We start from the raw sequence: 27,086 nt of genomic DNA, 5'->3' as shown, positions 1-27,086 counted from the left end.
TCCCTCGTTACAATAAGTATTGCATGGGACTCTTTTAATTTCAATAAAAGCTATAGCTTTTTTTTTATTTTATAGTGTAAAAAATGGTAGTTGTTGATATTCTAACACTGGAGATAAATATCACATTGTGATAGAAGAGGTAAAGTCAGTAAAATGTTATTATACTGCATTTACAAAGCTGTTTAGAGACCAGAAGTAAATGTTATTTAACCTTACTTCATTACTTTAGTATTAGCATACGTTATTTGCTTATGCTCATATTAATTGAAAATACCATTAACATAATTATTAACATTTATTAAAATTTAACGCAGCTTTTTGTTTATATGAATAACTAGACATGATAACTTTCCTTTGTGTTATGTATCTAATTTGTTGTACTGTTGAATCACAACTGTAAAGGAAGGAAACATGAAAGGAAAAGAGTAGTCAAACTAAAGTAGCACATTACTTAAGTTTCTGCAAAAGCAAAGTTAAGGCTGCCTTGGTCTTGAAGTGTTCCAAATATTTTCAAGGTGGAGTCACAGAATTTCTTGAGAAAATTGGAAAATCTGCTTCATTTTTGAATTTAAAAAAAAAAAAAAAAGAAAAAAAGAAAAAAAGACTTAAAAGACTTTTCAAGGAAGGCGTTGCAAGCTCTCAAGTTGAAAGCTGTTACCCCTCAGAAATGTTCTGAATCCTAATATCATTCCTTGTGACTGAACAGGTGCTTTAGAATGTACTAGAGGTGAGTTCTGTGGAGCTGATTTATTGCACTTTAATCTAGATGAAAATTTCTTTGTGCTGTGAAAAAACCATCGACAATAATGAGCCATAATATGCTTTGCTTAATTCTGTACATACTCAGACTTCAATGAGATTTTTGTTGGAAAAATAAAGCATTTATTGTAGCATTTAGTGTTGCATAATTACCCACCACCAGTGAAAGCATTTATGTTTTTCCTTTGCTTAATGATTTAGTCATATATAACTGTCTGCTTGTTTTTCAGTGGCAGGACTCAGCATTTCCTTTGTGCTGTTCTCTATTTGTGTAATTATTGGGATATGGAATGCACGGAAATTGTCAAAGGTAAGTTTCTCCTTTTGCAGATTTGTTTATATGTGCAATACTGACAGTAGAAAATGAAGTGTCAAATATCCAGTCTTCTTTACTTATCGCTTTGTTTTCTGGTTCTCATTTGCACTGTAGTTGCTTCTCTGATGGGATTGTTTGTTTATTTATTTACTTATTACCACTCAATTGCATTCTTAACTCCAGACATTTTGTAATCAGACTTTACCATAGATAACCTCTCTTCCTGGTCAGTACCTGGTCAAATTTTAGTAGGAATGGTTCCTGGTTTGCAGTTTTATTTTCTTTTTAATGACTATTTTTGTCATTAAAAGCCCTACGTCAGATGTGACAGTTCATCTGTCTGACCTACTTTGGATGCTCTTGTAGCCATAGTCTTATAAAGTAAATAGTTGCTGACAAAATATTACATAACTTATCTAATAATAAGAAAAAGTACAGTTGCACTTAAGGTGCAGAAATACGCTACTGTATTATTAAAGCAAGTTAATATAAGGAAAAAAAATATAAGAACAACTATTGCTATTATTATATTGAAATCACTAATCTTGTGTTTGTGTTGCTTAGGTGCATGCTACAGTGATAATAACATAATTGTGTTTCTTGAACAGCAAGATTCATTTGACTTGACTTCTGCCCCATCCGGTGAAGCTTAGGTGACCTTAAGAACATCAAGACATGAGAACTGATGTGAGTTGCCATTTGAAAGAGCATTTCAGTGACAGTGGGAGAGCTGTTGTGGGACCATTTGGTCTGTGTACCTGCATGGCAGAAGTCCTTACTATGGGACTCCAAGTCAGCAGTTTTCCCAGTGAGCATTTCAGAACACTCCAAAATAATCTGGAATGTTAGTTGACAAAAAAGCCCTGTCACCAAAAGAGTCTCAGTCAGTTCCTTTAGGGAAAGCATTAAAACTGGGGCAAACACTGAAACCAGGGAGATTCTTAAACACCATCTGATCTGGCATGCATTCAATGTAGTGTAACAAGGTGAAACTGCTGCAGAGTCCCAGGCCTTACAAACTCTTTGCTCATCAATACATATTTCAGACTGTGGGAAACAATAATTGGTATTTTTGGCCTTCACTGAGTATTTGGTATGTTATGTATGAAACAATGTATATTGATCCTACTTATGTTCCAGTAATATTTTCCTGTTTCTCTTCTCTTACATCTTTTTCAGGAGAAAAGAAGAAATCAGAGTCCTATTAGTTGGTAGCTATTAAGAGGGCCCTTCCACAAGGGCAGAATATTAAAAATAAATAAATTATTGAAACTAAAGAGATCTTAGTTACCAAAGTTGACACACAAAGTTATGTCTATACCAGTGAATTAAACTTGGCACATGAATATTGCAACTTTTGAGATTTAGCTGAAATAATCCATGTTTATGCTTGTGTTGTGCTCCCTATTGGGAACAGCTCCTAGGAGGCTCTAAGTAAGTCAAGTTACATGAATAAACAGTAGTATTCCAGTTGATGGGAGTTTCCTAGACACTGTTTAATTTATTAGTCTAGATGCATTGCCTTATTGTTTAATGCTGTTTCTAAATGATACATTTGATGTATCATTTATTTAGGGACAGGTATTTTCAGTGATTAATCAAACCTGACTGATGCAAACTAATTTACTCACTGCTCTGTGTTTGGCTGCTGCATTGTAACTGTGTAAATAGCTGGTCATTTAAATGTAAGTCCTGTTGTCATAAGCTTATTATGTTGTCTTAGGCTGGAGTGTAAATCTATAGTAGAACTGTGTTACAGTTTCTCAGTTTGCAGATGCTCCCGTGGAACAGAATAACAGAATATTCTCTCACCTTGACCTTAGGCAAAAATAAAAACATCCACACTGAGTGCAGTGTAAAATCATATCTTGGCATGTACTTCTGAGAAGCTACATAAGTTTAAGTGTGTGAAACCCATGTTGTGACAAAAGTACTACCCAAATTCTGTAGCCTGAACAAAGTTTTGCTATTGTATTCAGCCCATCATCTGTTCTATAGGAAATGGAGTAAGGAAATTTCAGGAAAAGACTATTTGTATAGAATGTGAAAAATATGTTAGTATGTTGATAACATTTATCCATTGAAGTGAGTAACCCTGTCATTCCTCTATATAACTGATGGACCTTTCTTACACTAGTTCTAGTCCTTAATAATAATAATCATCTAGACTAAGTAAAACTGAAACCTAAATTTTATTGAAAGGATACCATCATTATTTTCCTAATTGAGTAGCGCTTACTGTGTCAGAGACACGCAGCATCCAGTGACTGTGATGGGGCTCTGCCTGAGCAGTGTGGGCAGTGTGGAAGAGAAAGGGCCAGCAGACATTTGCCCTAAGAGCTGCCTTGCTGTAGCATGTCAGGAGAAAGAGAACTGACGAGGTAAGTCTGAGGCAATCTGAGGTTGCTTTATGAAAACATTCCTTTGTGAGCCTTAGCAAATTAAATTCATTTCTAAATTTGAGAGCCTGTCCGTCAAGACAACATTGTTAGCATGTTTGTACCTCATATTCTTCTGTGAAGAAAAATACTTTTGAGAGCATGCAATGTGTAAGTCCCACAGTAATGAAAATATACCAAGAAGTGTACGTATGAAGGAAATTACAGATTGTCTGCAAATCATACCAAGCCAGTTATTTTTCTAGTAGCAGTAGAAAAGAATGCTATACCAGCTCTCAGCTTGATTTATCTATTAATGTTCTATGCAAATAAGAACATACAAGTTGTTGTTTTTTTTACTGTCTGTGTTTACTTCATGAGCAAATCCTTTAAATTTAAGATGGGAGAGTTGTGCTGTAGCTGCCTCATATATATATATTTTTTTTAAATGTACATCTTACGCGGTAGTGGGTTTTTTTCCATTAAATAGAAGTTTGTTCTATCCTTAAATGCCTTCCTAGATACCAGATCAAAGGTGCACTAGGCAACAAACTGAATGTGGAAGAAATAAGAATAAAGATTGTTTTATTATTATTTTCTGGGAATAATGAATATAAACCATGTTTTTGTTGCTTTTTATTAGATATTTGCAAACTTATAGGTGACTGACTCCAGTTTTGGAAATGTTTTTGTAGTGGCTGTATTTTATCTGATATTTTACAGAACTTCTTACTAGGGGTTTAATATACTGACTGTTATCTTGTGTTCACTTTTTGTTATTGCATTGTTTAATACATTTGTGTAAAATTTCCACTACCTTGGGTGACCGGTCCCATAAGATTGGATGCTGAATGCTTAGCCAATAAACTGCCTATGAACTTGAAATTATTTGTGTAAATGAAGACTGTGCAACATATGGCTTGACACAAGCACTCTCAAAGCTTGGCCCATCGCACTGCAGTTTCATTGCGTGCTGATCAGCAGAGACTGTCCTTAACGGATGGGGTGGATGGCAGTAGCAGCTTGCCACAAAACACTGGGGAGGCAGTATGAAAAAGCAAGTTTAAGCAAAAAGACAGAAGAAAAGCCTGTGGAGAAGGACTTGGGGGATGAGAAGCTGGACATGAGCCAGCAGTATATGCTTGCAGCCTGGAAGGCCGACTTTGATCTGGGCTGCATTAAAAAAGGGGTGGTCAGCAGGGAGAGAGAAGTGATTGTCCCCCTCTGCTTGTGAGGCCCCATCTGGAGTACTGTGTCCTGGGGGACCTGGGGCCCCCCAATACAGGAAGGATGTGGAGCTCTTGGAGCAGGTCTGGAGGAGGGCTACTAAGATGATCAGAGGGCTGGAGCAGCTCTCCCATGAAGAAAGGTTGAGGGAACTGGGCATGTTTAGCCTGGAAAAGAGAAAGCTTCAGTGAGACCTCACTGTGGCCTCCCAATACTTGAAGGGAGCATTTAAAAAGGAGGGGGAACAGCTGATAACAAGGGTGGATAGTGATAGGACTTCTTGTTTCTTGATATGTGTTAGTGATTGATTGCTCACAACAGGAAACGAGCAAAAATTTGGGAGTGGAGATAGGGAATATATCTTCTATGCAGTTAAGGGGACAGCAGCTTTGTTGTGTAATTTAAATGCTTTCGCATTGACTTATTATTTCATTCAAATTGTAACCGTTTATATAGATTTACTAAAACTTGTTGAATATTAGCAAAACTTTTCTGGAAGCAAGAAACAAAACTGATTCAATAGTTTGCAAACATACACTGATGAGTTCTGTATGCTAATTCTGATGAGGCTGGATATCAGCAGCGCTGTGAATTCTTGTATCTTTCTATTAACTTGAGGTTGTGTCTGCACTGTAATTCCTCATTGTACATTTACATCTCTGGAAAATTCTGGGGTCTGAGAAAGATAATCAGAGAAATCATGTTGAGCATCTGAAAAAAGCTCTGTCCCAGCAGAGCACCCTACGTAAGTCAGGAATGCGTCAGTGTCTTCTCTTTTTGCTGTTTACATGCTGATTGTCATTCAGAGATTCCCCATATGAGTAGAATCACATGCACTGCCTGGATCAGAAAGTTTCTTACACACGAACGTGTGCACACTGAATGGCTGAAGTGTGAATTTCCAAGGGTAAACCAGATATTGTTTTATAAAATTTTATATATGCTGACATTGTTTCTTCCTCATTTATAATAATCGGCAAAATTCTTGTCTTTGCACAATCCATTAATGGAGAAATTCCTTTTAATGTTTCAATGTTAGGCATATTTTTTCAATGAATATAATTTCACTGTTGCATATTATAATGAGTTTGCAAAATGTCCTAAGCCAGTAAAAAATTAGCCTCTGGTTTTTCCTCATCACAGTGCCTGCAAGGGATGTCAAATGAAAATCTCTCTCTGAATAACCAAAGGAAAAAAACAATCCACCATCCTTTGGTACACATTTGCAATTTCAGCAGCAGATGGCTCAGATATGGCAGGGTCTGGGTTTATGAATAGTGATATTGTTATTCATCCATCAGCCTCATTACACCTAGGCAGTCTGTCTGTGCCCTGTTACAGGCACCCTATTGTAATCTGAGAATATGTTTTGATCAAGATGTATAATCCTGGCTTTAAATTAGTAAATTTTAAGGTGGGATTTGTGTGGGGATGATTAACATGACATCCCAAATTCTGATCCTACAGTGATTAGAGGAAGAATGAATTCATCACTACTGCATTTTGAATCCTAGCACCTTGAGACACTCATGTGGCTCAGAAATCTGGATTTGCTTTTTTATCTGCCTATTGAATTTCAAAACCGATGGTAGACCTTGTTGATTGAAAAATTATCTGTAATCATTGGAAGGATTCCTATAAAAACAGTGACACTGCAAAACGTTTTATAAACACAAGAGGAAGTATCAACTTTGAAACCTGTATATTCAGTACTAGACAAATAGGAGGTTATGGCTAGCTAAATTTAGTAGCTGAACAGAAACAGGACAGAAGAAAGAAACTCGTATAACTAGGGTTAGGGGGTAGCATGTTTAAGTTTTTCAAAGAAGATTATGAATTTACTTTGTTCAAGTTTTGCATTTTTCATACAATCAGGCAAGACTTAGAGCTGTGGGGAAAAAAAAGCTGCCCTTTAAAAGGTAAGCAGTACTTTTGTATATTATTGAACTCTTAAAAAGTTTATTTCAAACATATGTGTGGTACTTTTGTGAAAGAAATAGACATTGATCAACATCTGGGTTTTGTAGTGACTGAAGATTCAGTGTTTGATTTTGGATGTGATTTTGCAGGAACAATCTGTGTGCATGAAGAGCAACACATTAGGAAGATAGAGAAAGGTTAAGGTGAAAAGGTAGGGAGAGAGAATTCCTTAGTTACTGCTCAATTCAGCCCCTGATTTTAAAAGTTGTTTTAATGTATTCACTGTTGCAGTTTATAAGGATCTTGGGTGGAGACACATCATTTTAAAAAGCCATTTAGGCATTTGAAACCTTTTGTCACAGAAGGTTTGTGTGCTGCTGAAATGAAATTTATTAATATAAATTTGGCATATCTTCAGCAACATACAGTTTTTCCCCCTAAGAATCAAAACTGATTTCTTCCCACTGGGCTCCTGATGAGTTTGCATTGTTGTAGCTAAGGTGAAGAAATTTCATTCTGTTCTTTTTTAGGCTAATCAAGCAAAAGAGAAATGTGATTACTTGGTTGCAGGCTACTTAGTTATTTGTCAGAAAACTTAAATTGATTTTAGAAATGATCATAAGAGTTTCAGTATCTTTCAGTATCTAGATCTTAGTTCTCTTTCACAAATTTTACTAACAGCTGTTCTGGATGGAGTACATCTTTTTTTCCTATGCAGGTGTATTTGCTGGGAAGCCAGTAGAAGAAATCAAGTACTTTTGTATGTGCTAATTATAAATATGGTTGGCAACACCACTGGATTGCATGCTAATGGAGAAAATAGTTGAAAATTTAACTTTGGATGGAAACTATCCAGAACATCAATAGATGGTTTGGCATCATTTTTTGGCCTCAATGATTTTGCTTCTCAGCAAGCTAGAGCTTTCAGTTTGGTGCTCCGCCAATGCCAACTTGGGCCATAGGCCATGAATTCATGGCAAAACTGCAACCTGTATGCCAACTGAACTGTCTGCTCACCTCTTGCAATCAGAGTTATGTAACCTGCAAAAATCCTGTCTTGTGAATGCTGCTCTCACCTATTCAAATAATTTACTTGCCCATACAAACATAGCAAATATCCATAAAAGAGTAAAGGAAAAATAGCTTGAATTTGAAATAAAGGTAGAGTTGCTTTAATTTTTTGCCAGTCCTGAAAGAGTTTGTGGGGATTAGCAGCAAAGCCCTTCACTTACTTGTAAATCACAGCAATGTATTGTGTTGGAGAGGTTGTTTATGGCAAGCACAGTTGTCCACTTCTCATAAAACAGCTTGAATCAGCAACTCGGGATATGACTGTGCAAAGCTATCTGATGGGCTGTAGAAGAGAAAACAACTACTGAAAGAAAGGGGGGGGGGGGGGGGAAAAAAAAAAAAAAAAAAAAAAACTGTACTTTCCATCTTAATGCCTTTAGGATCTTAAAACTTTCTTTCATTTCTGGTTTAAATGCACAATTATTTCATGGTTTGATGAAGGGCACTCATAGAAGTTACAAGAAGTGAGATGTACTTGTGAATGAGGCCTGAAAAGGTCTTAAAGTCATGAATTGTAGGGCAGTATTGTAATCCCTCTCTGCTCTACTCCAAGATGTTCATACTAGATTCAAGTATTCAGCCAGCTGAACGGATGGATGCCTGAGACCAATTCACATGGACTTGTAATGAATTCTGTTCATTGCTCTGTTCTGAACAAAATCCAGACAATTAAGAAAAAAATGGAATTATTGGATTTTATTCATATGCATCGAGGAGTATGTTTTATAATGCTGTTCTCCTACTACAGCACTTCACTCTCTGCCCTTTACATTGCTGCAAGTGGGAGCAGAACACCAGGAATTTTCTCCAAATTTCTCCTTCATTTTCCCAAGCTTGAGAAATGGAGCAGCATCCCTTTGCTGATGAGATACATTACATGTTGGTGTGAGACTGTGCTGGTTGACTGAGATGCCACAGTTCAGTCCTACCTCCTCAGAAGGCGGTGTCTGATGGCAGGATATGTTCTTATGAGAACAGATATGTTTTTCACAGAATCTTCAGTTTCCTGTCAGTAAGACATTAGGTATGTTTTAATGACAACTCCAGATTAGAGGAGGCTCCTATGCACTGAGTATTTTGCAGCTATGTAAATAGTGCCCAAAAACAAACAAACAAACAAACAATCCCTGAAGCTGAATGTCAAGTTAGAGAGGTAGATGTAATTGAGCCAAGTATTAACTGAAGAAAGTGGATATAGCAGTGGGCCTTTGGATTCTAGAGCAGGCTTGGCTTTTACCATAGAAAAATTTCATTTGGACACAGCTAAAAATATCATTGCTGTGTGTGTACTCACTTCAGCTCAGAGTGAGCCATCAGAGGAAAATATGATCTTCCAAAATTCCCTTGTGTTATTTAACCACACAGAATCCTGGAACCCTTAGAGGTGATGTGGATACAGAGAACAATGCAAATTTTATGTAGTCACACAAAGTACATGACCAAAATGCTTGCTGAATATAAATAATGCAGATACAGATGTCCCCCTTTGCTAAGATGTAAGAAATTCTAAAATGCAATGTCCAAAAGCTGTGTTTTCAATTTAAAGTCAGAGCTGGGAGCATGTGAATGAAATGGTGAGATTAAGCAAGACTATGGGATTAATACTCTGTTTCAGATATAAAGGCTTTAGTGACAATGTCAGATGCCTGAGGGTGAGAGTGAAGGACAGATAAGATCAGGGTTATAAACAGTTTACATAAACTGAAGAAATAGGTTTAAGAATTCCAGAAGAGTATAAGGATGAAATAGCAAAGATTACAAAAAAGCCAGTGAGTAGAACAGATGGAGGACTGAGATTTGAGAACTGATGCAGCCAAGATAATAAGCAACCAACAACCACAAAGTTGGAGAAGAGATCATTGAGAGGAGGGAAGACAATTGGAGCTGGAGGCTTGACAAGCAAGAGCAAGACAGAAGAAAATGGAAGGGAGATGTTTTGAAGTTGAGTGAAATCACACAACACAATATTTACTATTTGAAAACTAAAGATGAGTACAGACCAAAGTCATGAATATTGCTTTGAAGTGCCCAAATTTTAGAAAAGACCAGCAAGTTTCAGAATAAGAGCTCATATCTGACCTGATTACTCAAAGCCAACACTGTCCTTATAAAATAGGAAAAACAAAATTGCACTTCAAAGCAATCCTGAACTCAGTGTGTTTTGGCCCAAATATTGATGATGTAAGAATTCTCCTTTAAAAAAAGAAGAAGAAAAAAAAATTGTGCCTTCAGCAGCTTTACAAACACAGCTGTTGGGCATAGGCTTCAATTATATGTAAGTTAGTAGATTGGTACCAGCTTGTGAAAAGATCATTATAGGATTCCTTTTTTTCTTTTTATTTCCCTTGCAGGATTTTTTCTTAAGAGGGAAACCCAACTGAACTGGTACTTTCATCTCAGATTGAAATCAACTCATTAAAAGTTTTCTTTCCAAGATTCCTGGCATGATGGAATAGAAAAATCTTGCAGTCTCTGAATCTTACATAGTAAGTGAAAAAGGAAATAGGAGTTCTGTCCAAAGGGTTGGATGTTACTGAATGTAAGTCTTGTATTTTTTTCTGAATGGTAGAAGCAATTTCTGTGGCAATTTCTGTACAACACCACTGCAGTCTGATTGTGTGGGCATACAGGTAGATTTTAAGATAACAAGCAATTTGTATTTTTTACTTTGTAAGCTTCTTAGTATTTTATCTTTGTGGTGCAATGCAAGCTGGGCAAGTTAGTAATTATCACTATATTCTTATGAAAGGATCGTAATAATCTTTCTTTCCTGTTCTTGAGGAGAGTTCTTGCTAACCGTTGGCAGGTTTGCTGGTGGTGGTGTAATTGATGGTTGTTTTGTTTTGTTTTTGTAGCAGAAGCCAGGTTCTGCTTTATCACCCTTTTTTTTTTTTTTTGTTAACCCAACTTCAGTCCATTCCAGAGAAAAAATATTAAACTGTAGAACAGGCTCACATTTTTGGAAGCTGTTTTGAACAGAGTCCAGTGTGCATGGTGTTCAAGCAGATTACTTCCTTTGCTTCATGAATTGACTGATAAAGTTCTCAGTTCTCACAAATAAATAATAATAATAAATTTTTAATATAAAATTGTATTGTAAATGACCTATTGTAAAGGACCTTGTTCTTACAAACAAGGAAGGGCTAGTTGGGAAAGTGAAGGTTAGGGGCAGCCTTGTATGCACCAACCCCACTAGTGGAGTCAGGATCTTACATGGAAAAAAGCAGGGCAATAAGTAGGATTGCAGCCCTGGAAGTCTACTTTTAACCTTTTCAAGGAACTGCTTGGATATTATCCCATGGGTTAGAGTATTGGAAGTAAAGGAATCCCGAGAGAGTTGATAGACATTCAAGCACTGCTTCCTCCAAGCTCAAGATCAGTGCATCCCTAGCAGTAGGAATCAGGCAACAGTGACAGGAAACCCACATGGATGAGCAAGGAGCTTGTGGAAAAACTCAAGTGGAAAGTCTATGGAATGTGGAAAAGGGCTCTGGCCACTTGGGAGGAATATAGGAATGTTGTCAGGGCATGCAGGGATGCAACAAGGAAGGCTAAGGCCCACTTGGAATTAAATCTGGTGAGGGAGGTCAAGGACAACAAGAAAGGCTTCTTTAAGTATGTCAGTAGCAAAAGGAAGACTAGGGAAAATGTGGGCCTGCTGCTGAATGAGGTGGGTAACGGGATGTTGTTTAGCCATGGTATTATATTTTTGCTATTTCAAAGAGCTGTTCTCACTGCACTAGGCATATGTCTTCACAGAGTTAAACATTTTGGATCTAAAGTAGCAGAAGTAGAATTCTGTAGTATTCCTACAAAATTAATGGAGGAGACTTTGGAGATCTTCTGGTGACACAGTTTTTGTCCAAAGAAATTGTAGTTCTAGTAAATATGAGCAGATAATTTGAAACTACATTTTCTGAACCTTTCCCTCATCTTTCACCCAACTCCAAGTGGTGTCTTAATTGAATGTGAGGTAATATCTAAATAGGTCATTACTTCTTCACTAGTGAAAGCAGATTAGAATAGAAATCGGCAAAAACTTCTACATGTCTAAGGAATTTAAATAACTGTAAAAAATGGGGTGTTGAAACCCTGAGTTATTCAACTGGACGTTGAAGTTTTCAGCTAGGTTTCAAAATACCCAGTCTTGGTGTGTAAGCTCTGCATCAAACATGCATCTATTTTAGCACATCGGCTCAGCCACAATAGGGAAAAAGGCGATTTTTAAAACAATGAAATATTTCATCATTTACTTGGAACATGCACTTTGTTAATGTTATAAGTTAACATTTCTACATTTACTTACTTTAACTGAACATACTCCTTTTTGGACAGGGAATAAAAAGTACCATAACCAGATACATTAGAAGTTTTAAAACGCACAGGAAGTGAAATGTAAATAAACCAGTTTGTTTCCACCTTAACTTCTTTTTTTCTATTTCATTTTATCAATTCAGGTTGTTTTGCTTTCTGACAGGAAAAATATCTTACTATTTTCTTCTGCTCCCAATCATTTTACCATCACTGGGAAATTCTTATATTTTACTTCAGGCTGATGAAAATATTTGCAGATGTGCAGAAACGTGCTCTACATATGCTTTAAAGAATGCTTGCTTTAGAAGGTGCAGTGAGGATAACACAATACATAATTGCAGCTAATTTTTTTGGTTGACATGCTTCAGCATCTTATTTTAGATCTATTGCAATGGTTTTGATAGATTTCATTGAAAGATTTGCTGTTGCAACAGCTTGTTGATCAAAACTGTCTTTTCCTTGGTTGGAGTGGAATTTGGGAATTAAGCAGGCTAAAGAAGAACCCAAATTTCAAGGGCAGATGAGACAGTTGTGTAAATCTTCAGTCATCACTCTAGAGACAGACTGAAAATATGAAAACTGCACAAATGGTTTCATGGAAGATCTTCAAGCAGAGTTTATTGTTTTTGGTTTTGGAGAACTGGGGTTTCTTCATCTTAATCAGATTCTTTTTCTGAGGCACAAATCTTTCTCCTTTCCTGCACAAAACAAAAAACAACCTATTTTTCCCAGCTATACCTTATTCTAGAAATTGGAACATATACACATTCTGAAGATGCGCCACTAAGGGAACAAAAACCATCTTTGAGCTGTCACATCACTGAAGTCTTTGGCAAATGCAGGAAAGGAGGAGTTGGAATCCACAGAAGCTGGTTGCAGCTGTGCTTTAAGTGATACTCTCCAGTGATACCATGAAATCGATCACTTGTTAAAGTCTGAAGCTACTTTTTAGTTCAATATTTCATTTAATCAGAATTGCTCACAAAGATGTATAATGTTTTTATACATACATGACAGTTCAGATGTGACTGTAGAACAACTCTTTTTTTTTTCTATGTGACCTGAGTGATTTAGCCACTGGACAGCAACTAATTTGTATATTTAATACAATCTAGAAATGTTTAGTCTATCCATGTAAAGCCTTAAGAAAAATCCCCTCATTTTCAGAATAGTTTCTGCGTGAAATTGTGATGCATTGGTGTAAGTGTTCTTTTAGGGGTTAGTAATGTGATTTATAGCTGCCAACTGAAACATGAAGCGCTTAGGAAAAAAAAGCACATATTTAATCTGCTACAATTTTAAGAGATGCATCTGCAGTTTATTTTGTTGTAGTTTTTGGATACGTACTCAACTTTTTTCTTCAGCAAGTCCATCTTTCTTTTGTAGCTAAGACTGGTATGTAAGCTTACAGATAGCAATGTACAGACCACATTAGGCAAGAAGCCTTGCAGATAATTCTGACTGGAGATAACCAGATCTGAAGAAAGATGATCATAGAAATGTCTAGGTATAGGTAAAGCCCCATACTAGAGATAGGATAAATATTTTCACTTGCTGCAGGAAGCTGAGTGGTAGTCTGTCTTTCTAAATGTTTTGTAAATATTTGGAACCTCTGCTGTAGTTTCCAAAACAGTTTTTAGAAAAGCTCTTCATACAGACACACCCAGAAGATTGCCAATACTGTCTGCTGTAACTAAATGCAGGAATTAACATTCTTTTCCTGTGTGCATGCCATAGTTGAGTTTCTGGTTAGTTTTATCTTCCTTCTTCTTTTTTTTTCCTCCTTGTAAATCTCCCCCAGTGTTTGTATCCTGTGTCCTATTTCATGAATAGTTTAAGAAAAAAAGAAAATTCAGAAAACATGGTTATTCTGAAGCATTGTGGCAAGACTTGTGGCTACACAAGTAAAACTGGCATTTACCTATTCAGATTGCTTTTTGCACATAAGGAAGTGTATTAGGCCCTCTGTCCATCCTGGGCCAGTTACTGAGGCTGTATGCCCAGTGCACACCAGTTGCAGAGCTGTGGCCACGTTATAGGTCTGCCCTCAGAAAAGGTACAGTGGTTTAATGAGGTTCACCTGACAGCACTGCCCATTCGGTGATGGGGTCACAAATGTAATGGGTACAGGAATAGATAAACTTTAAAATAACTTGTTGCTTTTGTGTGTGTTTGTTTGTTTTCCATGGTGCCATATTTATTAGCATAGGTAAGAAAAGCGTCTTCAGTATGCTTTCCTTGGTGGCCATTTGAAAAAGATAAGTCTGGCCAACAGCTCCTCGAAGGAGACAGGAAGAGCACTATTATGGGGCTGCCATTTTACAGCAGGAGCCGCCATTGTAGGGTGCAACAGACTTGATGCTGCTCGTCCTCCTGAGGGCGAGGGGTGAGAAGATGGAAGGTTACCTTTGTTAACTTGGATCATTTGTTTCATACCACATTCTTTGGAAGATGAATTGAAATAATAGGTCTCTATTTCAATAAGTCTCAAATATGTCTTAGACTTATAAAACAAGATCATAATGCAATGTGCGTAAGGCAGCATGGAAAGCTGGGGAAAGAAAATATGAATTCTGATAATTGATCTTGAAATTCTGCAAATATGGTTGCGGTGTGTTTGAAATATCTCCCTTGCTAAAGGAAAGCATTTGAATTCCTTCTACCCAATTAGAATTTATGACTGTCTAAATATGCCATGTGGGTGAATTACAGGACGTATGTGTATGTTAAACTGGTGACTGTGGAGAGTAGCAGTGATATACAACTTACAGAATAATTGTCAAAATCAAAAGCTGATGTGACCAGTGGACTCTAATAGATGTAAGTAGCCTGAGTGCTTGTCATCTATCCACATGATCTTAATGTTGGCAGCCTGTTGAAAGTGATGCGTGGGAAACCAGTGCAAAGTGCTGATTTATTTTATGCTAATGGGGAAAAAGTCCATATTGTTCAAATTAAATCCTAAAGCAGAAACAAATCATCCAGCCAAGCCCATCCTATGGAGTTTCATTGAAACAGTTAGTGGTCTCTTCCGTGACCTCAGAGTTATAAAAATTAAACAATGTTAGGGGGCTGCCGTTTTCAAGTGCTTCTGTCTGCTGAAAGCGGCTGAGATTCTCTTGCAGATGGCTATGTAAGTTAAAAGCCAAATGGAGAGATCACAGCAATTAGTGCACATTGGCTTCTAACTGCATCAGAGTGAATAATGTGGGAGACATGAGCCAGGACTGTGCCTCAGTCTGTGTTTTTTCCCACCAGAAACCAAGTACCAGCAATTCTTTTCAATTAGGAGGGGGGAAAAAAAGAAAAAAAAGGAGGGAAAAAAAAAAAAAGAATTAAAAAGAGGAGGGAGAATTTCCTGATGCTTCACTTGAACAAAATAAAAGAGATTATGCAAAGATGGGAGGAAAGAAAAACTATTTCAAAAGGAAGAACAGCCTGCTTCACGGCTCTGACTGGATCTGTTGTACACTTTCCCTTCTACTTTCACCATATAGAGCCTACCCACAGACTCATTGCTTGCTCATATCCCACCTTTTTTTTTTTTTTTGTATGTTGCCTAAGTCCTGGAAAAGCATAAATAGGACTTCGGCATTTTTACTTAGAGTAACCAAAGGGAAAAATGGTTTATCATCTGAAAGTTTCCTGAGAAAAAAATGGAGGGCCAAAACACAAATTCACATTTACTTCTTGCTGGAGGAGCTCTTCCATGTAGGAGCTATACCACACAACATCAGCTTCACTAGGACTGCTACAATATTATGCAATATTAGGTGCCTTTTCCATCACTACTGAACATCTTTCTGCTTTCCTGAAGGTATGTAGCTATTCACTGGAATGGCTTGGAGCAAGGAAATTGCATTGGAAGATAGTGATCAGAGAATTAGTCTCAGTTTTCAAGTCAAGAAATGCCTCTGATGAATGATCAAATGCAAAACCATCATTTTTTCCTTCAGGTCCTTTTCTTTGTGGGCATGCAAAACAAAGGCAAAATGTTAAATCGCTGTTGTTCAAGTCAACATTCAGCTTTTGCCTCCAGCCAATGGAGTGATATAAGTTTGATTACTTCATGTTATTGTTATTGAGTGACTTGTCATTAGCATCTAGTGACTAGTAATCTGTAAATTGGTATTTATTCCATTGGTGCTGCAGTGAAAAATTTATTCCTGAAGAAAATGAAAATGTAGGTTGCTTTCTGCACTGTTGTAGCTTTCTTGAAAATGAGGAATGAGAAGCCTGCAACTAATACATCAAAACCAGAGATACTCCTTAAAGTTGTCTGAGGAGAGAGACTCAGAGTTGGTTCTCAGTAATCTTTGAGAGCTGTCATGGCCACTGGGGGAGGTACCTGAGGAAGAAAGAAATGTCATTCAGTCCTGTCAAGAAGGGCCAAAGGGAGAATACTAGAGAACTACAGGCTGATCATCCTCACCCTGGTCCCTTGGGGAGGTGGATAGAGCAACTAATCCTGGAAGCAGTGTCCATCATGAGCAGGAAAAGACACTGATCAAGGATTTATGATGGGGAAGTCATCCTTCATCAACCTGATAGCTACCTCCTTTGTGATTATTGGCTTGGTGGAGGAGATGAGAGCAGTGAATGCTGTTCAGCTTGACTTTAGTAAGGGTACCAAGACTGTCACCAGTAACATCTTCACAGACAAACTGATGAATTACAGACTAGATAAGTGGACAGTGAAGTGGACTGAAAACTGGCTGAACTGCTGGCCTTGAAGGGTTGTGGGCAGTATTACGAAGTCAAGCTGGAGGCCTGGCATTAGTGGTGTACCCCAGGGATCAGTACTGGAGCTGTGTCAGTGCAGAATAGAGAAGAGTGAAGCTTGATGGCATCTGACAACTACATGTACACACACAAGGTTGTTGAAAGGACACAGAAACTGAATCAATGCCTGGAGGCACAATTAAACTACCTTAGGATTTAGCAATATAAATTATTTCAAGTGAAAGTTATAGGGTCAAAGGGGAAGCAAACTTGGTGAAGAGGAGAGTCTCAACCTGACTGGAAGCTTCTGAAAGAGTAGAAGAATTTTATGCCAGTGGTGTAGGGAACCTGCTTTGGCAGGGGGGTTGGTCTCGATGATCTCTAGAGGTCCCTTCCAACCCCTACAATTCTGTGATTCTGTGATGCCAGCCAGCTATGAGATCTGGTGGCAAAGGTAAGAGGCCATGGAGCTGACCCTTGACACAAACATTTGCAATTGCCTGGTGTGAAACCTCCTGTGTTGCTGGCAACAGAAAGGCAGGGAACCTGCCATTGCTGATGCCAGCAGCCAAACCCCAAAAGGACCTCAGTTATTTTTGAATGAGATCGAGATCTTCTTGTATGTGTCAGGTGTGTTGACTGAGATCAGTTGTGTAGAGAGAGGCTAACATCGCCTGATGCTTTGAGACTGGTGGTGTGGGCTGTTGATTTGAAAGGATTTTACCTTTTGTTATACTGTGTGGGCTACCCAAAATCTGCTGTGATGGTAGTTTTGATTCTTTTTACCAATGCTTAAACATCTGCCAAGTCTCTTGCAAAATGTTTCTGACTGTTAGTAATCTCACAGTGTTTTTTTCTGCCCTGCTGGGATGACGCTAACTAGCTTGGTTTTCTTTATGTTTTCCTCGATGTGCTCCAAATCCGTTAATCAATGCCGAGACGTGAGGTCATTGTAGTTGGAACAACTCCCACTGGGGGGCAGTGTTGACTGCTACAATTACCGTAAATTCCGATTAGCCCAGAACTTCCCCAAGCGTCGTTTGGGAAGTATTTTGTGATATTAACATGGCACTGAACATACAGACATATGTCTCACATGCTTAGACCTCACATATAAGAAATAAACTTTATTTCCCTTCAGGAACAGTGTGACTGATGCCTTTGTGGCAGTATCCAAAGGATTTTTAGGAGCTGTAGTATATCCCACCTATCTCACAGTTTCTATCGCCTGGTTGAATCTATTCTCAGTATATCTGGTATATGCTATGGATAGATAGTTTCAGGTTCTTTGGGTGGCCATTTCCCCACTTACAAAGAACTACAATGACTTTAATCATACTGACTGCTAGTAAAAAGGAATAGCAGTTATTTGTACTAGCTGAAATAGGTTGTTCTGGTAAACATCAAATGTCTGAGCTTTATTAGCTGACTGTTCCTCCTTCTCATCTTTTTACTTCTAAGACCAAGCTGTAACATGTGTCATGATCGCACCTGACTTGTAGTAGCTTGCTCTGTCGTTATGTCCCCCGTCCAAAAATCTACTTTAGTTTCAAAGTTTTAAAAATTTCAGCTTGATATGTAATCAGGAAAGCTGCTTTTTCCTCCTTAGTCACATCATATGCCACTGTTTGCAATATTCTTCCATATTGCCTAGTTTTCTTAGTAGGTAAAAGTTTCAGCTGAGCATGTTGCATTTAGGCTACCTAGAGCCTCACTGTGTATCTCTACCACCTAAGGCATATTTCCAGCTGATGAAGGTCCAGCATGGCATTTTCAGGACCCAGACTTGTACCTGGGGATGCAAATCTAGAAGCACCTGGTGCATTATAATGAGCAGTTAGATGGTTGTCTTGTGTAGCCAGAACAGAAAGCAGAAGAAAGGAGCAAAACCCAAGGGAAATATTGTCCTGCAAATCTTTTCAGTATTACATGATCCTGAGATGTGATCCAATTCCTTAAAACTGTACTTCAATGAATGGGGATGCAATAACATATCTTAACAAGTCTTCTAACATAAGACAAAGTACTGGTGACGGTGGGTTTTTGTAACCACTTAAAAACATTAAAAAAAAAAAAAAAACGAAAAAACAAAAACACAACAAAAACCCCCCACACTTAACATTTGTGCTAACTACTTTAGGGCTGAACTCCTTCTTAATTGCTCTTTTTATAGTCCTACCAAGTAATAACCCCAAGCCAGTGAGATGGATCAACTTATTCCACTGTGGCTTTGAGTGTACCACAGTAGTTGGAGTGCAGTACCCACACAAACTGTGAAAGCCATAATCACCTTACACCTTCAAACACTCTAAAAAGCAGAATATTTCATCTTAACAAGCAGTTCAAGTGTTACGATCTATTGCATTCTCCAGGTGTTAAAATATCCTACATTCAACATGCATCATCCTGGGAATTAGCAGGTAGAAAATAGCTGCAAAAAACAAGGTGTTTTTTGTTATGTACGTAGAGAGATTGAGAGAAAGATTCTCAGTAGCAGTATTAATTGTTCCTGCAAACATTTTGCTCCACTGTGAGTGGTTCTGATATAATAAATATGCATATCTGCATAACACATCTACTAAATTCAGTAGCCAGTACTGCTTAAACATTCTCATAGCTGTGACACGGTTCATTTTCACCCTCGGTAATGTTATATTAACACGTCAATGCTAAGACCAGTTTCTCCCAGCAGCAGGATTCTCTGTAAACAGAATTAAACACGATCTGTACTAAATCAAGTTTTTTTAGAAACTATTCATTGGATCTTTATTTTTGTACCCATTGCCAAGTCAGAATGTTTTGAGAACTATCAAGTGAGCAATGAAAACATACAGTGGATTTTCCAGGTGGGATTTTACATACTGTTAATGCTCAGGATTTTCAGTAGCAATTATCACTAGAGAACCAAGAAGTATTTCTTTCTTGTCATAGATGGCTAACTGCAATGCAGAAGTCAAAAGCTTATTTTATATCTTTCCATTCTCCTGTTGGATTTGGTTGGTATTTTAGTGCAAGATCTTAAAGACCTCTGTCCATAAAGAAACTGATAGCACACAGCTATGCCAGACTGATCTCAGCTGCTTCTGCATGGCAGTGCATGGCACCAAAGGAGCTGAGGGACGGTCACATATGCGCCTTCAGAAATCCATTCCATTCTCTGGAAGGCTGGGACAGACCCTGGTTGTAGTTTCAGGCTGGATCTCTGGTTTCTCATGAACCCCTAAGTGCATTGCTCTTGTCCTCAGAGAGCCTACTTTTCAGATGTGATTCCAGAAAAAAATATATATATATATATTTTACCTACAGAAAATCATATTCACAACAAGATCTCACATGTCAGTTTCCTTACCAAGCTTACTCTTAGCTGAGAACAAGATCTGTTCCCCTCCTGGGTAAGAATGGACAGATTGTTTTGCTGTCACCCCAAGTCTACTCATATATTTCCTTGAGCCATCAGTTCAGGTATAACATACCCCTGGTCCTGGGGTAAAATATAACTTACTTTCATTTAAATGAGGCCCAGAAGTCTGAATCCCTTTGAAGCAATATCAGATGTCTTATCTGTGGCCTTATTTCAATCCTGTTTTTAGTTCAGTGGCATAGATGTTAATCTATCGTAAGATTCACTGTACATTCTTACTCTGACACTATCTCTTCTCTTTTTTGATCTGCAGGGGATCCAAATGTCCTTCCAACAGTGCTTGACAAGCTAGACTTAGCTGCTTTTTAATTACTGTGTGCAACTGCTTCACAAAGATAATCAGTTCATTATGGTTATGGGTTGTACGACCATCAGAAATAAGCCTGCACATTAGGCTTCTCTTGCCAAAATCTTTATGAACCTATACAAAACTAGCTGTAATCAATGAAAGAATTGAATGGTCCATGGACTAGTGACCCAGGACAACCTTTTCCTTCATTATTTGGAGACGTGGCTTTCCTTTTATAGCCAAATAAGCATTTAAAACCAAATAAGCATCAAAGGCTCACAGAGTTGGAAATAGCATTTTACATAGGCTTATGTAGATTGACTGCAGCCATTATGAAAATTAATGTGGTACTCTTCTTGCACTTCCCAGTTCAGTATTTATTATAGACTGAAATGCTAGTAAGTGAAATGTTATGAGATTCATTATGTGTAATTTTGTAGATTGTAACTAAACCATTGACACTCAATAGAAATTTTAAATACAGTGTTTTTTGTTATACATGATATTGAATATAATGTGTATGTCCAAGATAGTTCAGTCACGGTTATGATTCTGTTAACAATGATTAAGTGTGAAATAAATTTTCTATTACTGTATCATTTAACAAATAAGCTGCACAGAGACTGAGTTCTAATCCAAGAAATATTTTCACATATGCAAGGAGCAATTGCTAAGTACTGATGAGCTCGCCAGCACAGAATGACTGTATGCCAGAAAAGTAACAAATGAAACCCTGCTATATATATATATTACTGTATGAACCATTGGGAATATCCAAGTTCTGGGTGTTCCTAACTGGATGCCAGAGATCTTGCTTCCTTCATGGTGGTCAGGGGAAGATGCAGAGCACTGCCTTGCTGGCTTGTACAACTGAAAGAAAGATGTAGTTTTTCTCCTTTAGCTAAGCTGGAGAACATATGTTTTGCAAAAGGAGGAGAGGGCTGGAAAATCAGCATGGGAACAGCCAGTGTCTTGATTTATGCAACTCCCTTTTGAAAGAAGGGGTAACTCCTGGGTTCAGGCAGAATTTTCAGGACATTTCTGATACAAAACCAAAGTGAGCTCAAAGCCAGAAGAAATTAGTTCTTTAAAACTTCCTCTAACTTTTAGTATGATTATTACATTTGTTGGGATCTGTGAGCTGAAGTGAACAGGAAAACAGTGCAGTATCACTATTTCAAGGCTGAGAACCTGGCAAAGACCTCATTGCTCTCCACAGCTCTATGGTACATTCACAAAGCACAGCGAGACCCGAGGGACCTCTGTGCTGTCGTCCAAGCTCATCAGTGGGTGTTACTCCATTTCAAATCTTCCTCTCTGTTAAGCCAAGCAGAATCTAAGCAGAAAGGTGTCTGGCCCCTTGCCCTACCGTACTGCTTCTTGATCTGTAATAACTCATGTTTTTTGGACCTGACTTCATATGGTTTGTCTGCTTGGAAAGAGAGTGGGTGGCAAGTTCTGTACTTGTTAAGCTCTTAAAAAAAAGTTATGAACACACTGCAAAGTGCTGTTGAAATGTCCAATTGTGCAGTTGTTCATGCGCCTTGTTTCTCCTACCCCTGCAGCTATAGGCTTACAGGTCAGTACCAAGGCAAGTGTTACAGGATCTAACATGAGACCAGCTGTGGAACTACAAACAGGAGAAGACATCTCAAACACCAGCTCAATCTCTCATGGATCACTTTGACATGCATTGTCAAGGATGAAGTTTTACATGTGCAGTCTCAGAAAATAGAAAGGGTATAACATTATGTATAATGTTCCTACTCTGTAATTTTTCCCAAACCACGTTTATTAGACAAGATTCAAAGTTGGTACCATAGACTTTAAGTCATTCTTAGGAAATAACAGCAGTGCTGTCACACCTTCAGTTCAGATAAAATAAAGTGAGTTCTGCTCTGTGGGGCTTAAAAGTTAAAAAATGGAGACAACTATTGAAGCTGGAAATCCTAGCTGAAGTATTAGGGACTGTGCTGAAATATGCATTCCAGTAAGCAAAAATGTTCTCTGCTACTCAGTACAATGCCCCTTTTGGGTCACTTTTAAAAAGTCTGATGTTGTCTGATCATTTACAAGTTGTATTAAATTGTTAATAAGTTCTGGACAAACTTTTTTCTTGATCTCCAGAAGCTTCCAAGTTCAAGTGCCAGTGAACATGCTTTAGGTCCTGTACTATTGGGAATCTCTTGCCCAGGTGCTTTCTTGAGCAGAACTGCTTATGAAGATGAGCAAGGATTGAGTGGCTGAACATCTGATCCAAATCTGTTGTTTGAGCACATAGAAATATTATTTATAATCTACAGAATAGAGAAAGGGGTGAAATGTGTCTAGCAGGATGAATTTTGAAGTTCTGAACTTGGAATTTTACTGTTACGATAGCATTACTCTCATGCAGGTGACATTTGGCTTCACAAGTGATTTATTAAAGCCAGATTTTGAAGCATCAGCCTGGCCTGGTTGTAATTGTGTCTTCAGAGACTGCAGGCAAAAGCATTTACTTTGAAAAATGCTGACAACTTTTACTGAGGTTGTCATTACAGTAAGTTACTTACGTTATATGCTAAGAAATAATCCAGTGCTTCGTGGATGTACTGTAGCTATAAGTCCAAAGCAAAAACAAATTAGAACACTCATTTTTTCTTGAAGTCCTATGAACATATCCTTACAGTTTCCCATGAGGCTTTGGAAAGGTATTTTATTATGACTAAGTAGGAAATGTCTAGATTTTCAGTGCTGTTTTAGCCTATCAAATAAGTACAAGTCTACCATTAGCTGCCACCCAAAGTCAGATCATCCATAGCATGCCCACTGGCTTCTTGTGGTGCTCCCTAGAATAAAATCCAAGTGCAGATACCCAATTCTATATCTACTGTCTACACTGTAGACTTAAAATTGCATCTTATCACAGGCTGACTGCTAACAGTGAACCGCAGCACCAAATCATGATACAGCTTGCTGCTTTAGTTATTAATGCAACTTGACCCCAAGTCAAGTTTTTGTAAAAGATCTTAGAAGTTAGGATTATGTAGTTAGACTATGTTTTACTAAACATAATTATTTTGCTTTGTGGTAAATTGTTCCTGAGCTGTGTTTTATTTTTCATCTATCTGTATTTGTTCCCATTTGATAGACCCAGGATCTGTTCCTAAATTCTCATTGCCCTTTTTCAATAACTATAGTCCATGTTCCCAAATACTGGATAAATACCTGTTAGACAAATTCATGAGCAAAAGTTGAAGAGAACAAAGTATAAGATTTTTCTGAACAATTACAAATGTTATTTGAATAAAAATAGAGTATGTCTTTTCTTGAATGGATTGAGATACTCCTAGTTTACCATCAGAGGATGTCTCCATTCATGTGCTTGAGTTCTGCCTACCACAGAGCATGAAGGAAGGACTTTTTTTCAAAGGCAGAAAAGTGACAAGATGTTCCTTTATGTGGTGACTAAGTCATTTAGGTATGGGCAGAATAGCTACATGGAGTTGACAAGTGTAGGAAAGCTAAAGAATCTAACATCTGTCAAAGCTGATGGCTGTGGGAGCTGGTTATGATGTGAATGAGTTGAGGTGAATTTTTACTTTTATGGGTAATCACAGCTTGAACCTCTGATTAATCAGCTGAGGCAAGTGTTGGTCAGCTGCGGGAGCACAGGTGAGAGTAATCTGGCTGTGCTCCTGGAAGGGGTGGACCTCGACTCCACCTCCTCTAGACCTCATTTAAGGACTGACCGCTACTGAAGCAGCATCTGTTGGAGACTGCTCCTTGGTGGAGATTGCCTCAGCTTTCTGGTCAAGGTATCAACATTGGTGAGTTTTCCTTTGCTAATAACCTTTGACTATTTACCACCATCTTGGTTAACATCTTTATATTAGCCATCCCTACGTTGCTCTTGCAAATTATCTATGCAAATTATTAAAAAGAACATTGTTTAACTGCTCTTTTTACTTTCAATTGACTAAAGCATTTATGAGTACGATCTTGACAAAATGCAGGTGGAGAAGCACAGGTTCATGCCTTCATCCTATGTGTATTTTTGCATATGTTTAATACAGCTAGCTTTTGCAAATCTGAGAAGTATTGCACAGTTCTATTAAGCTGTAGGCAGGTGGCAGAGTGGCCCCAAGAAAGATACTAAAAGAAAAAATAATTCACAGTTTCAAGTATCACTAAGGCTGTGTGTGCTTCTTGGTATGGAAGTACAGGTCTCAAATAGCACTCATTCTCTGCAAATTCTGGAATATAATTTAAAAAAATACAGCTTTTTATTGAAGAAGAGAACATGAGCTAAGAATATTTTATGGTTATTCATTTAGCAATAAGCAACTATTACAAATAAATCCATTCTCTGGAAGATATACTGATATCCATACTCTGAAAGATATGACCAAATATTAAAAGAACTAAATGCTTTTTTTTATTCCCATATTGCTACAACAGGATGGTTAATTAACACCTTGAAATATGGTCTCTTGGGCTGTTAACCATCTGTTACGTTCTCTTTGTTGATCCTTCTTTACTGTTCTTTCGATCTCTCATTACAAGCTCTGCCACAATAATTATTCCGAATATTACCCACATCTTGGAGAAAAAATGGAAGGCAGAGGAAATTATAGAGAAAAATTCATCTAGAATTTTTGAATTATTTGGATTGAAGGAAACACATCTGAAATAAATAAAGCTTGCCTGAGTCAAATCTGACTAATATTAGCAAATGGGCCATTGTCAAATCCTGTGTTTTAAATTGCAGGTTTCTTAGGAAGCTTTGAAAAAGTCATCTTTTACTCTGACTGTCAGTGAAGTATTACCCTGAGAAGATGTGGGAAAACAGAATGCAGAGCAAACCCTGGACAGAAGGTAAGAATAAAACCTGACTAAGAGAATGGTCCAGAAGGCAAAAGATACCTGGCAGGATAAAATTCATAGGTAGAGATGACATCTCCAATAAATTCAAGTGAAAATAAGGAAAAGTGGACAACTTTGGGCATGCAAGGTGTATGGGAAATTGGTAATCAGAGCCTGAACATCTGATTAATCAGCTGAGGCAAGTATTGGGTCAGCTGTGGGAGCACAGGTGAGAGTAATTTAGCTGTGCTCTGGGAAGGGTTGGAGCTTGACTCCACCTCCTGTAGACCTCATTTAAGGGCTGACCACCACTAAGGCAGCATCTCTTGGAGATTGCTCCTTGGTGGAGATTGCCTCAGTGGTTCCCAGCAGACCGAAGGCTTCCATATGGGTGAGTTTTTCCTGTAAATAACCTTTTGGGTTATTTTCATTATTGTCACCGTATACAAGGAATTACTGAAAAACAGTTTGTTTGTCTGTAAATGTATCTGATTTTTCCAGCTACTTACCAATACTGTGAGTATCTTCACACCACACAAAGCTACAGCAAAATACTGCAAAAATGTCTTAAACTTGCACAGAAATGCAATGTTTCTCTCTAAAAGAGGCCTTAAACTCCAAATGTAAGGCTTATTTGACTGTAAACAGCTGACATCTAGACCCCTCAATTAGAAAATACTAGGCATTCATCTACAGACACACAGATAATTTCTTTTAATCAAAATTATTCCAAAATAATTACTAAATTAAATGTGTAATGCGAAATGGAAAGTGTGGGATTAATGGGAATTGAAACTTAAGTTTTCTTGTATAGAAAAACAAAATGATAGAAGATGTTAACTGTAAGGTCTTCTTGGTAGTCCTGCATTAAGTGCAGCTACTGCTTAATATGAGATGTTTTTCTCATATGGGCTAGTAAATAGCTTTTATGAAACCTTGATGAGATGAAAATAGTTTCACACAGCATGGAAAGTCATAGGAAATAATAAACGTTGCAGGTTTGCTTATGAATGCAGACTTTTAGTTAAGGGATTTGCTGCCACTTCATTCCTGAATGCTTTCAGGGTATTTGGTATACAGATTTTTATCTCATTAGCTCTGGTAGTGAATAAATTGCTTTTCATATTCATTTATATGCTCTAAATTGGAGTGGTTTATAGCCTGAACTCCAGGGATGCTTCCCTGAATATCTCTCTGGCGAAACCAGCTTGTAAACTACAGTTCGGAGTTGTTATTACTGTTCAAATGATGTAGAAGACTAGTAAGAAAACGTTAAACCATTCACCATATCAGCCACATCTTTCAGTTGAACAGGAATTATGGCTTATCTCAGCTTTCAAATAAATCTGCACCACTTGATTTACTCTAAGATGGGCCACCTGCCATTGCAGTGAAGAGTTTTACTTAAAACCAAAGCAATTTCGTGATGCTGAACATACAAACATCTGAGTTACTAAGATAGTTATATAAAGTTCTAATTTTCTCTGTTGCTTCAAAATTTTTGTTCCTCTTTTCTTCTGTTCTCTGCATTGTTGAAAATAATTCCTTGTTTGAAAGAGAAGGAAGTAAAAAAAAAAAAAAAAAAGAGAATCTTTCCAGGCTTTCGGGGAGTTGCCAGATAAGCTTCATATTTTGGTTGCCAAGTGCATAGTTATTTAATCAGAGCGCATTTTGCCATTACATGTAACACAGTCAGTAAGCACCTGTGGAACCCAGCTGTGCCAAACTCAGAGAACAGGTTTAAAACATCATTTGGAAATTGCTCTTCATCTACATAAAATCATGTACATAAAGCATCCTGATTTGAAACCTGAAAATAACATT

At 37.7% G+C, this 27,086-nt stretch overlaps 1 long non-coding RNA gene across 1 annotated transcript in view; it reads left to right on the top strand.

The window, feature by feature from the left end:
- Nucleotides 1-6,608: 6,608 nt before the first annotated feature.
- Nucleotides 6,609-27,086, top strand: part of LOC107313168 — a 28,154-nt gene continuing 7,676 nt past the window's right edge. Inside the window, exons 1-2 of the long non-coding RNA XR_001554851.2 lie at nucleotides 6,609-10,157; nucleotides 25,168-25,274. This is a non-coding gene — a long non-coding RNA (uncharacterized LOC107313168). The remainder of the gene's footprint in view (nucleotides 10,158-25,167; nucleotides 25,275-27,086) is intronic.

This window comes from Coturnix japonica, chromosome 4 (genome assembly GCF_001577835.2).
Source record: "Coturnix japonica isolate 7356 chromosome 4, Coturnix japonica 2.1, whole genome shotgun sequence".
Lineage (NCBI taxonomy): Eukaryota > Metazoa > Chordata > Aves > Galliformes > Phasianidae > Coturnix > Coturnix japonica.
Note: the sequence above shows the minus strand (reverse complement) of the source record. Positions and strands in the feature narration are given on the sequence as shown.